General features: G+C 39.4%; 1 long non-coding RNA gene across 2 annotated transcripts in view; it reads left to right on the top strand.

The window, feature by feature from the left end:
* Positions 1-348: 348 nt before the first annotated feature.
* Positions 349-11,194, top strand: part of LOC130265242 (uncharacterized) — a 29,530-nt gene continuing 18,684 nt past the window's right edge. Inside the window, exon 1 of one of the 2 annotated variants that reach the window (XR_008842574.1) lies at positions 349-538. This is a non-coding gene — a long non-coding RNA (uncharacterized LOC130265242). The remainder of the gene's footprint in view (positions 539-11,194) is intronic. The other variant, XR_008842573.1, reaches the window with a different exon arrangement.

Here is an 11,194-nt window from a genome sequence, read left to right as displayed (position 1 = left end):
AAAGGCACATGCAGCTGACTACTTAACATGAACATTCCAAAGACTCAGCTATCCTGTAACAAGAGCAGGACCTTTAATCTGCCACAAAGTACACAGATTCATTTGCTGTCACCTAGTAAAATCTAGCATGCAGAACACTGTTACTTAAATCATCTAAAAATTAAGTAGCATAAACTTGTTGCCAGAATCTAAATTGCATTCTGTCCTGGGGTGACGTAGCAATGCTCTGTATCCCCAAATCGTGTGTTGCTCCTGCCTGAAGAGTTTGTTTTGTCTAGCCAGGCAGCCCCCTGGGTACGAGCTGCTGCGGGCCGGCCGGCAAACCCCGCCCTTTGCTTGCTGCTTGCTGCTGATTGCAAACCCCCCCCCCCGCTTCTGAGCTTTTTCTGCCATTTTTGCTTTACTTTTCCTTCCCTTATTAGCTAGCAATACCTGATCCTGGGCGGCCTGAACATCCAGGAACCCTGGACGCTGCACCATCGTGACAAGAAATACGCGTTCCTGCCCTTCCCAGCACCGGCTGCATCCACTCAGACGGGTGAAGTTTTTCTGCATCACCTGTGGCTGTTCTTTTTCTTGTGTTGGGGAGTGTGTTTTTTTTGTGTGTGTTTTGTTAAATAAACAAGTTTTTTCCACTTTACCTCTGAGGAAGTTCTTCTCAAACCCGTAGGTGGGAGGGGAGGAGTTTTTGGGGGTTTGTTTTTGGGGAGCTCCTTTGGAGATTTCCCCTAATTTGTCCTAAACCGGGACAGATATTATTTTGGCGCCCAATGTGGGGCAAGAGTAAGTGGAAAAAACTTTATTACTGTGTAACTGTATATCGGTATAGATTTATAATGCTTTTTGGGATGGATTTTGGTATGTGGTTCTGGATACTAGGGTTTTTTGAGGTTTTAATGCCTCTTTGGTCTCTGGGGTTATTTTCCTACCCGGAAATAGCTCCAGTACTGTCCCTTATTTGTAGTTTCTATACTAGAGGGATAATGACCAAAATATTGATCGGACTGGGCTTGGTTGCAATGGCTTGTAAGAGGTTTGTGAAGATGCTGGAATTGGTTCCAGGGATATCTTCTGGATCCTGGTTATGGATATGCATTCAGTTTGTTAGAGGAGAAGCAGGACAGGAGGCTTTTCAGCCTTTGCTTCCCTTTGTCTCCTCTGAATTTTTTACATCGTTAATAGGAAATGTGCAGTTCTCCTTGAGTATTAAAGAGATCATCTTTCTGATGTTTAATTTTTTAAGCTTTCTCTACACGGTTTACAGTTTATATAAAATCAGGGCTGAGATTTCTAGAGGTGCTGGTGCGACTCCTGATTTACCAGCAGAGCAAAGTGTGAGGAGTCCTGAGTGGTGTGGAAAATGGCAGGACCTGGACCAAATGTTAAAGGAATTTTCTGATCCTATAGTTCGGGACTTTTCACACAAGCAAATTCAGAACCCAGCTGAGGTGGTAAAATATTTGAAAGAGAAGTGCCACGATAGCTCTAGGGAAAAAAAGATTACTGCAGTGAGTTGGGCCCTGGCACATGTTTATCGTACCCTGTTAGATAGTGTAGGATGACAGACAGAAGACAGAGAACAGGGAGATAAATTAGTTACCATCCCAGTGACTCAGGCTGCAGGTCAACACCCCAGGCTCGAGGACAGGGGCAAAATTAGATAATAAGCTTCAACCAATGGCCATGGCTACTAGCACCAGAAGTGGAAAACGTACAGCTAAGACTGATCGACCAATGGAGGATGATGATGATGATGCAGGAGAAGGGCCCTCAACTCCTCCTGAAATGAAACCCAGAGTTAACGTGACCGGTGCAAGGTCAGAGAGCAATATTGAGTCTTTTTCCTTGAAGGACCTCCGTGATCTAAGGAAGGACTACACAAGACGACCTGATGAATCCATAATTAGTTGGCTGGTCTGGCTTTGGGATGCGGCAGGCGAGGCTACCGTCCTAGATGGCACTGAAGCGAGACATTTGGGATCCCTATCTCATGATCCGGTCATCGATCAAGGTATGATGAGGGAGGCTAACCCTCAAAGCCTCTGGGCACGTGTTTTAGACAGCGTGGCACAAAGATATCTGTGTGCCGATGACCTGTCTATGCAGCAGACCCAAATAATAGAGCAAGGGATACAACGTCTGAGGGAGATGGCGGTGACAGAGATTATTTTTTTGGATGATATAACAACTAGGAATCCAGACCTGGTACCATGCACCCCGGTAATGTGGAGAAAGCTTGTACGACTCGGGCCACCTGAATATGTGTCCGCTCTAGCGATAATGAAGCGGGATGAGGTGTATGAGACGGTGCTCGACATGGCAAAGAAGCTCTGTGCCTATGTGGATTCTGTACATGGCCAAACCCATGCTAAAATTGCCACTGTGGAAACACACTTGCAGAACTTAAAAGATAAGATAGAGGACAATCATCGGAGACTTAAAGAGGAAATTAAGGATGACCTCCTCCAAATTTCAGCCATACAGATTAGAAACCCTGGCACACAACATAGACGTTCCCCCGATGGGGAGAGGAGGTACACTCCTCGGGCCGAGCTATGGTTTTTTTGTGGGATTGTGGAGAGAATATGAGGAGGTGGGATGGAAAGCCTACGGCTGCTCTAGCATGAGGGGTGAGGGATTTGAAGAAAGGCAAGATTGAAAGAGGAAGTTCCACCAAACGGAGAGCAGCTCCTGTTTCTCGTAGCCAAAATGCCAAACAGGATAATGATAATGACCTGTCTGACCCTCTTGAGGGAACCTCTAAGATGTATGCCTCAGAAAAGAAGGATAACCAGGCTTAGAGGGGCCCTGCCTCTAGCCAAGGTGAGGCGAGGGAGAACCGTGTTTTTTGGACCGTGTGGATTCGGTAGCCTGGCACATTGAAACCACAGAAGTATAAATCTTTAGTGGATACAGGAGCACAGTTTACAATAATTCCATCAAGATATGTGCGGGAAGACTGCATGCAGGACTTGTGAGCACTTTCTAGTACCTAAGGCAGTGTGGTCCTAGGAAGAATGCCAAGATGAAGTACAAGTACATAGCACACACATTACCAAACCCCTTGTGAAAAAAAAAAAAAAAAAAAAGACCAGAATGGGAGCACAGACTGAGAAACAGTTATGGTACAATCTGAGGAGGTGTCTGGCTTGGCTGAGCAGCAAACAATATACCAGCTTCTCTGGAGATAGCCAACCAGTGAATGACTTCTGCAAGGACAACCAGCAGCTTATGAGGAAAAAAAAGACAAATAATGCTTAGTGTCCAGATTCAGAGGATAAAGTTACACTTTTAAGTATATCTAGAGTGAGAACAAACAGTTTTGACCTTTGTACGATACACTGCAAACCTACTGAAAACGTGTTTGAGACCAGAACTACCATAATTTCCTTGCAATTTACTGATCATTTGCTTCCAATATAACAAATCCACTTTTCCTGCCCACTACATTAACTACTACTGCTCTGCTGTTCTCTCACATTTACCATATATCTCTTTGAAATGGGCTATTAAATACTGCTTTCTTCTCCAAAGTAAACAGCTTCAATCTGTGATTATTTTACAAACTCGTTAAATTTTGATAATTTTGTCAATATTTGTCTTCTGTGAGTTCTTGCACTGATTGTAACTCCCTCCCCTGCACTTGCTTCCAAAAATTCCAAAGTCTCTTGTATGTCACTTTCATTTTAATTAGACGTTTAACATCCAGGCAACATGCTAATATATTTTGTTTGCCATGACTAAAATTATAGTCTAGAAGCATATTGAATCAACTATTCTAGTAGTATAATGAATTTTCATAATAGAAAAAACAACTTTAATTTATAAACAACCACTGTGTATATTAGTTCACAATTTTTCTATTCCCCTAAGCAGACCAGTTCTGCAAATAATTTCTGATGATTTAAACTAAAGGAATTATGGTCCCATATTTTAGTTAATCCTAACATAACATTTGTAGCTATGAAAGTTTAAATTGTATATATCTACTGTTTGTGAAACATTTTCAGGCTCTGACAATCAGCTCTTGAAATTGATTCCAGATTAAAACTGTTATTTTCAACATAAAAAGTAAAGTCCAACATTTCTATGCCTTTACTGGTAAAGTAGTCACAAAACATTGCTCATTCAATGCAAATTACAGATGCATCATACCAGTATTGTCAGAAAATTGCATTCCTTTGACGAGGAAACTCTCAAAGCAGCTCTTTGTTCTAGACTAGCACACCTTGAGTATGGGTTTCTTAATGGAATTCCATATCAAGTTCCTCACTAACTTTTTATAAAAGATTTCAGTAATTTTAAAATGAAAATTAAATAGTTATAAGCAAGAAAAAGTAGTTAAAAAGTACTATAAGTAGTTAAAAGCAAGAAAAAAAACCAACCAACAAACAGCATTTTCAAAGATTGGAAATAAATCAAGCTCATCAAATATCTCTACACCTTGCTGTGATTCATGCTGAATTTTTCTTTGAAGAACCTGGATAGCATGGAAGAGGAGTCCATTTCGAAAGAGTTAGTCTGTGAGTGTTAGTCTTACTACCATGGGAAGCAGAAGAATGAAGTAAGCAGGATAAGGTCAACACATTAACATTTACATGAATTCAGATCCCATATAGTTTTAATCCTCTTCAGTGACAGGCAGATCATCAGAGAGGAGGAAATGAGACTTCAACATTAATTCAAAATGCCTGGTTTAACCTTTAGAAAATAATTCAATTTTCTCTTTCCCTCCCTTTCCTGTTCTCCTTTCTATGCACCACTAAAGTACTTTTCTGTTTCTCCAAAATTAACTATGTCTTTTTCAAGCTTTCATTTAAATTTGGAGAAACTGTCCATGCACACTTTATGAGACCTAAAGTACACATTTGGGACTTAAATTCCTTTCAAACTCTTTGTGCCTCATTCCTGTAGACTTAACTGAACTAACAAAGAAGATTGAGTCAGGATTAGCTTCTATTCACCCAAAATACCGGTGGACAAATGTTAGCAGTCACTGCCTGGGAGTTCCAGGTGAACTTTTCAGTAACAAATCACCCAAAAGGGACAAACAGGCCTAAAGTTACAATGAAGGGCATTCACCAATTATTTTAGACAGAGGACTAAAGAATTGTTATTCCAGTGTAAGAAAGGAAAGCTGGGGAGTGAAGAAGAGAGTGGTCAAGAGAATCCCAAATCTTAAATAAATAGGACTTTAAAATATTTTAAGACGTTGAGAAGACTAAAGCTTTAGAAAGTGGGAGGTGTTTGTATGTTTCCTTGGGGCTATGTAGTGTAATAATTGTTCTTTCTACTGGGATCCTTCACATTTACCCAGGCAGGTGAACTGCTGCTTGCAGTGTCCAGAAAACTGCAGCTGGGAGAAGGACCAGTTTAAGCAAATCTGGCTTCCTAGATCAGCAGAATCAAAACGAGATAACATAGTGTCCTTATCTCAGGCAGGACATTAAAGAGAGTAAAATATAGTGCTCCAAAGAACTGAACATACTCAGACCCAGACCCAAATGGATAGGAGCCAGCTCACCTTGCTGAGAGACATACTATAAAGATTGAAATTTTCCTTATACAGTGATACTTTATTTCTAACCACATCAGTATAAGTTGTTCTTTCTTGAAAGGTTTTCTGTTTACCTTCGTGTAGGTTACTGTGAAGATGTGTGTTCATCTTCTCATAAACAAATCTTAATGGCTTCCAAACTGCTTGTCTTTTGCTAAAGACAAGTTATCTGTTATTTCTCTGTAAAATTCACCACTGCAATAGTACATTTACACAGAAATGAGGATATTCAGTCCCTATGTAGGATGAGACACAGGAATATTACTGAAGTTAAGCACTTGCAGGAGAAGTGTTTTCATACTCCAGGTAATGTGGAATGTCATTAAGCAGGACTGAAGAAATGTTTCTTGAATTCAAAGGTGCATGCTGAAAAACAAAAACCAATCACAGATTCCATTTCTTGATGAGTAGGTAAAAGTATATGTTTAGTCCACTTAATTTCTACTGAAAAAAAAAAAAAAAAAAAAAAAAAAAAAAAGTAAGAATAAAACCCCAAAGCAAAGCAGTCTTTCTTATTTTAATTTCTTCTATTTTCACTATGGTCAAAAAAGTTCTATCCTTTTCATTTCTTCTCTGGCACTGACTTAATTTTAAATACAACCCAGTAGAGTACTCAGTTGCCAAATTGCTGCATTTTTAAACATTCTAAATAGGACATTAGTTCTTAGCATGAATGTTTTGAAATCTGATCAACAAGCCGTTTCTCAATACATTAGGCAAAGCAAGCAAAATTAGGCTGTTTTATGTCAGGTACTTAGCACAAATCCCTTAATAATGTGTTTGAGTGCAGAAACCATTAATAAATGCATAATTCCCTAAGACAGGCTTGATTAATTAAGTCATATGTGTATCCTTCTAATTAAAAAAAGAACATTAGGCAGATGAGTGGAATTTCTGAGTACAAAATTCAAAGGCTGTTTTGCTTTTATTTGAACAACGAAAGAAAAGCTGCTCGTTAATATAGCTGCCAAAAAGCAGCAAGAGTGCTGACACAAACCCCCCAAACTCTGACTTGTTCAAAACAGCTAAGTATTTACTCGCTCATTTGTAGTCCAATTTTTAATCAGGTAGCTGCTTGATTAATCCAGGCAGTTCAAATTACAAAGGCAGCTGGTGCTAATATATACATAACTAGATGATATGCTGGTTGCATTTCTTCGAGTAAATTGTTTAAAACCAAAGACTCACAGGATTTTACACTCTCAGGAAAAACTATTTTATGAAAAAATAACAGTCTAATGGTTGACCACAGACTCTTCCCAAGCATGCACTTTACTGTGTGGACTGCAAATGTTGGTAGGATAACATAATTTGTAGCAATACCAAAGCAATAGCTATTTTTAAATGCATAGCATTTCTTGTAAAACAATTAGCTTTTTGAGGTTCCTTGCTAAAACAAGTAAACAAAACCAGAAAGAGCAGAAAACATAAGGTTATGAGACATAACAGGAATATAAAAAATTCTGCTAAGCTAACTGAAACTGCTAAGTGTAACAATTTAGCCAAGGTGATTTTTGAGGATAAGTAGGATTGATAACAGTCAGCACTATTTGGTATAATAATGCTACTAAGCCAAATACAAGCCCAGTACTGTAAGGTTTTAGTCTTAAAAACATGAACCTGTTGAAGACAAATGGTAAATTTAGTGGCTCATAGGTGGGCAAACCTGGTACCTGTCAGGCACAGACAACAACCTGATCTGAAGGACTCTACTGCTTTGAGTAGGGGGCTTGAACTATATGAACTTCAGACACCATTCTGTGACACTGTCCCCTGAAGCATTGCCCTGCTTACAAGAACACAATATCCTGTGGCTCCTTAATTTACTGGGAAGTCCCAGGATTTTGGTGAGAAAATGACCATGTGTGTGAAAGCAAGAGGGAAACCAGTAGGCAACTACTTAGGAGCAAAGACTGATAGATTTGATAGAGACTTGACGAAATACATTGCATCCATGGGACAGGATGGAGAGAGGAAAGCAGAAACAAGGGTGTAGAAGTGATTTAAGTAAGATTTATGAGCATCCAAGAAACATTATTTGAACCTAGCAGAGCTGGCAAAGGGCTTGAATCTCATGGTCTGAAAGAAACTAAAAGTCAGATCCAGTTGTAAAGCCACTGAATTGGTTTCTCCAAATACAACCAACGATTCAAAGGGATTTAGTCTTTTAATTCTTCCACTGCTATATCCTAAATCATCAACATAAGCAACATAAAAATAAAAATAAATAAAAATAAAAGCAGTGCAGCATGAAACCAGCCATGCTACATACTACCAGTATGTAGTCCTAATTGGTTGGTGCAGCTTGGTTTCCAGTTCAGGCCTTATGTCTAGGCAATTACATAATTCCCAACAAGAGTGACAAGACTGAAATAAGGCCCACCATGACGGCTATTTTTTCCCCTGTGTCTTCCTCTAAAAGAGAGTTGGCTACAACCACTGAGAGAGTGGCTGAAGCTTAGACAGACAGGCTGGGTCTGCAGCTATGAAGAAGACAATACATTACTGCCACAAAATGAGTGCAAGATGACTTGCTGTGTTGGACATTTATAGGAGGTTACGCAAGGGCACAACTGTTGAGTAATCTGGAATGTGACTTCGAATTAAGCAGGAATGTACTTTATTAGACAAGTAAGAGCTGCATACAGCTCATCTAACACCCTGAGTTGAAAGTCTGAGATCTCCACTCAGAGAGAGATGCTTGAGTACCTCTATCCAAAAAGACATACAACAGTGCACTTGCTCTTGCCTGCTTTTGTCATAACATATATTCAGGTATCTACCAGTGTTCTGCTTAGTAGACAGAAACAAGGATATCACTCTTTAAAAAAGTCAATAAAGAAGACTTAAAGCAACAAGACATTCATCATAAGACAACAAATCCTGTTACTAAGAGGTTGGAGAATTACAGGGAAATCTACAGAGACAGGATGCTGGAATTCAGCAAAAAGAATATGTATAGTAAAAATTAGGTTGGAAAATGCTTATATTAGGAGGGAGTGTTGTTACAAAAATCAGACTTGAAAGCAGCTTGCTTGCAGCTTGATGTGGTCAATAAGTATGATAGGAATGACAGAGAAAATAAACACAGTCAGTCTAGATTTAAGTGCTTAATAGTAACTCCTGTTAAAAAACAGACTCTGGCTTGGCCTCAGTTGAAGACAAGGAAAAGAAAATAAAGTTTCTGTATTCTAGAGAGGTTTGAGCTTAATGGAATTAATTTTTGGCATGGGAAGAAGTAACATCTATCCTACAAATCAGCCACCTTTTTCACCAATTTTTCTATCTAACACAACTCAAACTCTCAGTGCCTTCCTGAACTATAATTAAATCCATGCACTAATTTCTTCCTGTGAGAAAACTGTCTTCTTTCTAATGTTTACATGCAAACCTGGAGTCTCCTGTTGTTCTAACCCTCCAGATCATTCCTGTGCTATCTTCATCTCCCATGCCCTTTGTCTGCTGCCCTCCTGAAAGATTTGCTAAGCTTAGTACACTCTCAGGAAGTTACAGCCTCTCTCACATCTCCCACTCACTAAATTCTTCCTTTCCTTTCTACTACTGTTCCTTCCACAACCTTGTAAAAAGCCTATGCATTTTGGTTGGGGTTGCAGTGTTTTAATTTTGATCGTTTAATTTGGTCTTTTGAGAAAGAATGACGACATAAATTATCAGTTATGCTGCGTATTGTACGTGTGAAAATGAGATCTAGAGTGGTCTGGAACCCGACAGTTTGACTGATGAGGCTATTCCTGATGTAGATGCTCTCAGAATGTGAAGTCATGCTGATTTACAAAAAAATCCCAAAATCAGACCTTACTCTGGAGACAGGCACTGAAAAAACTCCAGCAGGTAGATTTTTGTCAATATTGTCGGTTTTCCTCAAATATTTGTTTTTTGCTATTGCGTGTCCTTGGCTCCTGGCTGGCAACACATTAGAATGCAACTCTATTCCCTGAAGACCAGCATTCTGTCATAGCTTATCTTTCCTTTGGACACAAGTCAGATCAAGATCCAGATTCACATGATCTAGTCTTCTAAGGTCAAATATCACATCACACTAATAAAAAAAAAAAAAAAATTAAAAAATTGTTGAGATACAGAAGTTGTCCTCTCTATCAAAACCTTCTTCCCTTCACTGTTTCTATTACTATCTTCTGGATCACTTATTTTTCCTCTCTGTTTTTTGGCATTTTTTAAAGTATTTGGGCACTTTTTTGGTTGGTTTTTCCTTTTTAGAATATCTCTGTTATAGAAAATGCTTACAGTCTAAGTATATACTCCAGGACACCAAAAGTATTCATTTTCACCTTTCCCACATACACAAAGCTTTCCTATATATGTAAACCAGCATTTAGACTGGGCATGTTGACACACTCCAAAAAACAAGGGAAAAATATTTGTCAAGTTTCAGCTTAACTAAGAAGAACATTTCTTTCCTTGTAAGACCTCATTCTGGTGAATATCAGGGGCATACAATGCAGCATGGACATCCATAGACAAGTTTCCTCAACAATTACATTTTCTTCCCTTGTACACAATCCCAGTGTTATTAAATGTTTGCAGACCATTCACTGCAGGAGAAAGGGCACAGCCAATTCAGAGCGAAGCCTGGAACAAGGATAAACACTGAAATTCTGGAACTCACCTAACAGCCAAAGGTCTGGAGCCAGGGCCAGAATACAAGCCAAGGCTACAGCCAAAGACAGGAACCAAACAAGCTGCCAAGAGGATATGATCCAAGGGTTGTGAACCAGAGCCAAGATAGAAGTCAAAGGTCAGGAATATATGCCAGGGACTTGGATCAACAACAGGCTTCAACAGTTCAACAGCTGAAGAGAAAATACAGACACCACTTTAATGCCCAGCAACTAACATGGAATGGCCACACATGTGACTGTGCTGCTGAAAAGCATAAGCCATCTCTCACCCAACAATTTCTAACAGACTCCTGCTTGCACTGAGCTCATACCAAAGCCAGCAGTCAAACAAATTGCAAACTATTGCATCACAGCTAAGTGATGGGGTACGAGCTAATGTCTGAAAGTGGCATCACAGTTTACTCAGCCCAGGACACCCCCACAGCCCTGAATCAGCTTGATAACATAGTTCATTACACATATCAGATGCATGTGGTTCTGTATCCTTGTATCTTTGGCAGGGTAAGTGAGAGCATCCAGTACTGACAGGAAATGGGATGCCAGATGACTGAAGATTGGAGCACAGAAAGTTACAGGTGCACAACAACTTTTGAGGATAGTCTTATCAAGAAACTTGTTCCTATAAAAACAGATATTCCAATAAAGTCAGATGGCGATCTGGTCCCTCTTTCAATTATCAGACTTTCATATTTGCTCAGTCAAAATTTAGGAAAAAAGGCAATGTGTAAATACATATCTGTGTGCAGACACAGACAAATAACTGCAGCATCATAGTTATTTCACTTTCTCCTATAACGTCGGAAAAGTATTAAATGAGAATTAGAAGTTTCAGAAATCAGAGAAGAACACCGTTAAATACCTTATCGCAATCTTTGGCTAACTGTAGGAAAAGGAAACCAGGAAAACCAGTAATTGGATGCAAGCTGTAGATGTAACAAGAGTGGCTTATCTAACCAGTAAGAAAATAAGCCCAAGT

The sequence above is a fragment of the Oenanthe melanoleuca genome, chromosome Z (genome assembly GCF_029582105.1).
Source record: "Oenanthe melanoleuca isolate GR-GAL-2019-014 chromosome Z, OMel1.0, whole genome shotgun sequence".
Lineage (NCBI taxonomy): Eukaryota > Metazoa > Chordata > Aves > Passeriformes > Muscicapidae > Oenanthe > Oenanthe melanoleuca.
Note: the sequence above shows the minus strand (reverse complement) of the source record. Positions and strands in the feature narration are given on the sequence as shown.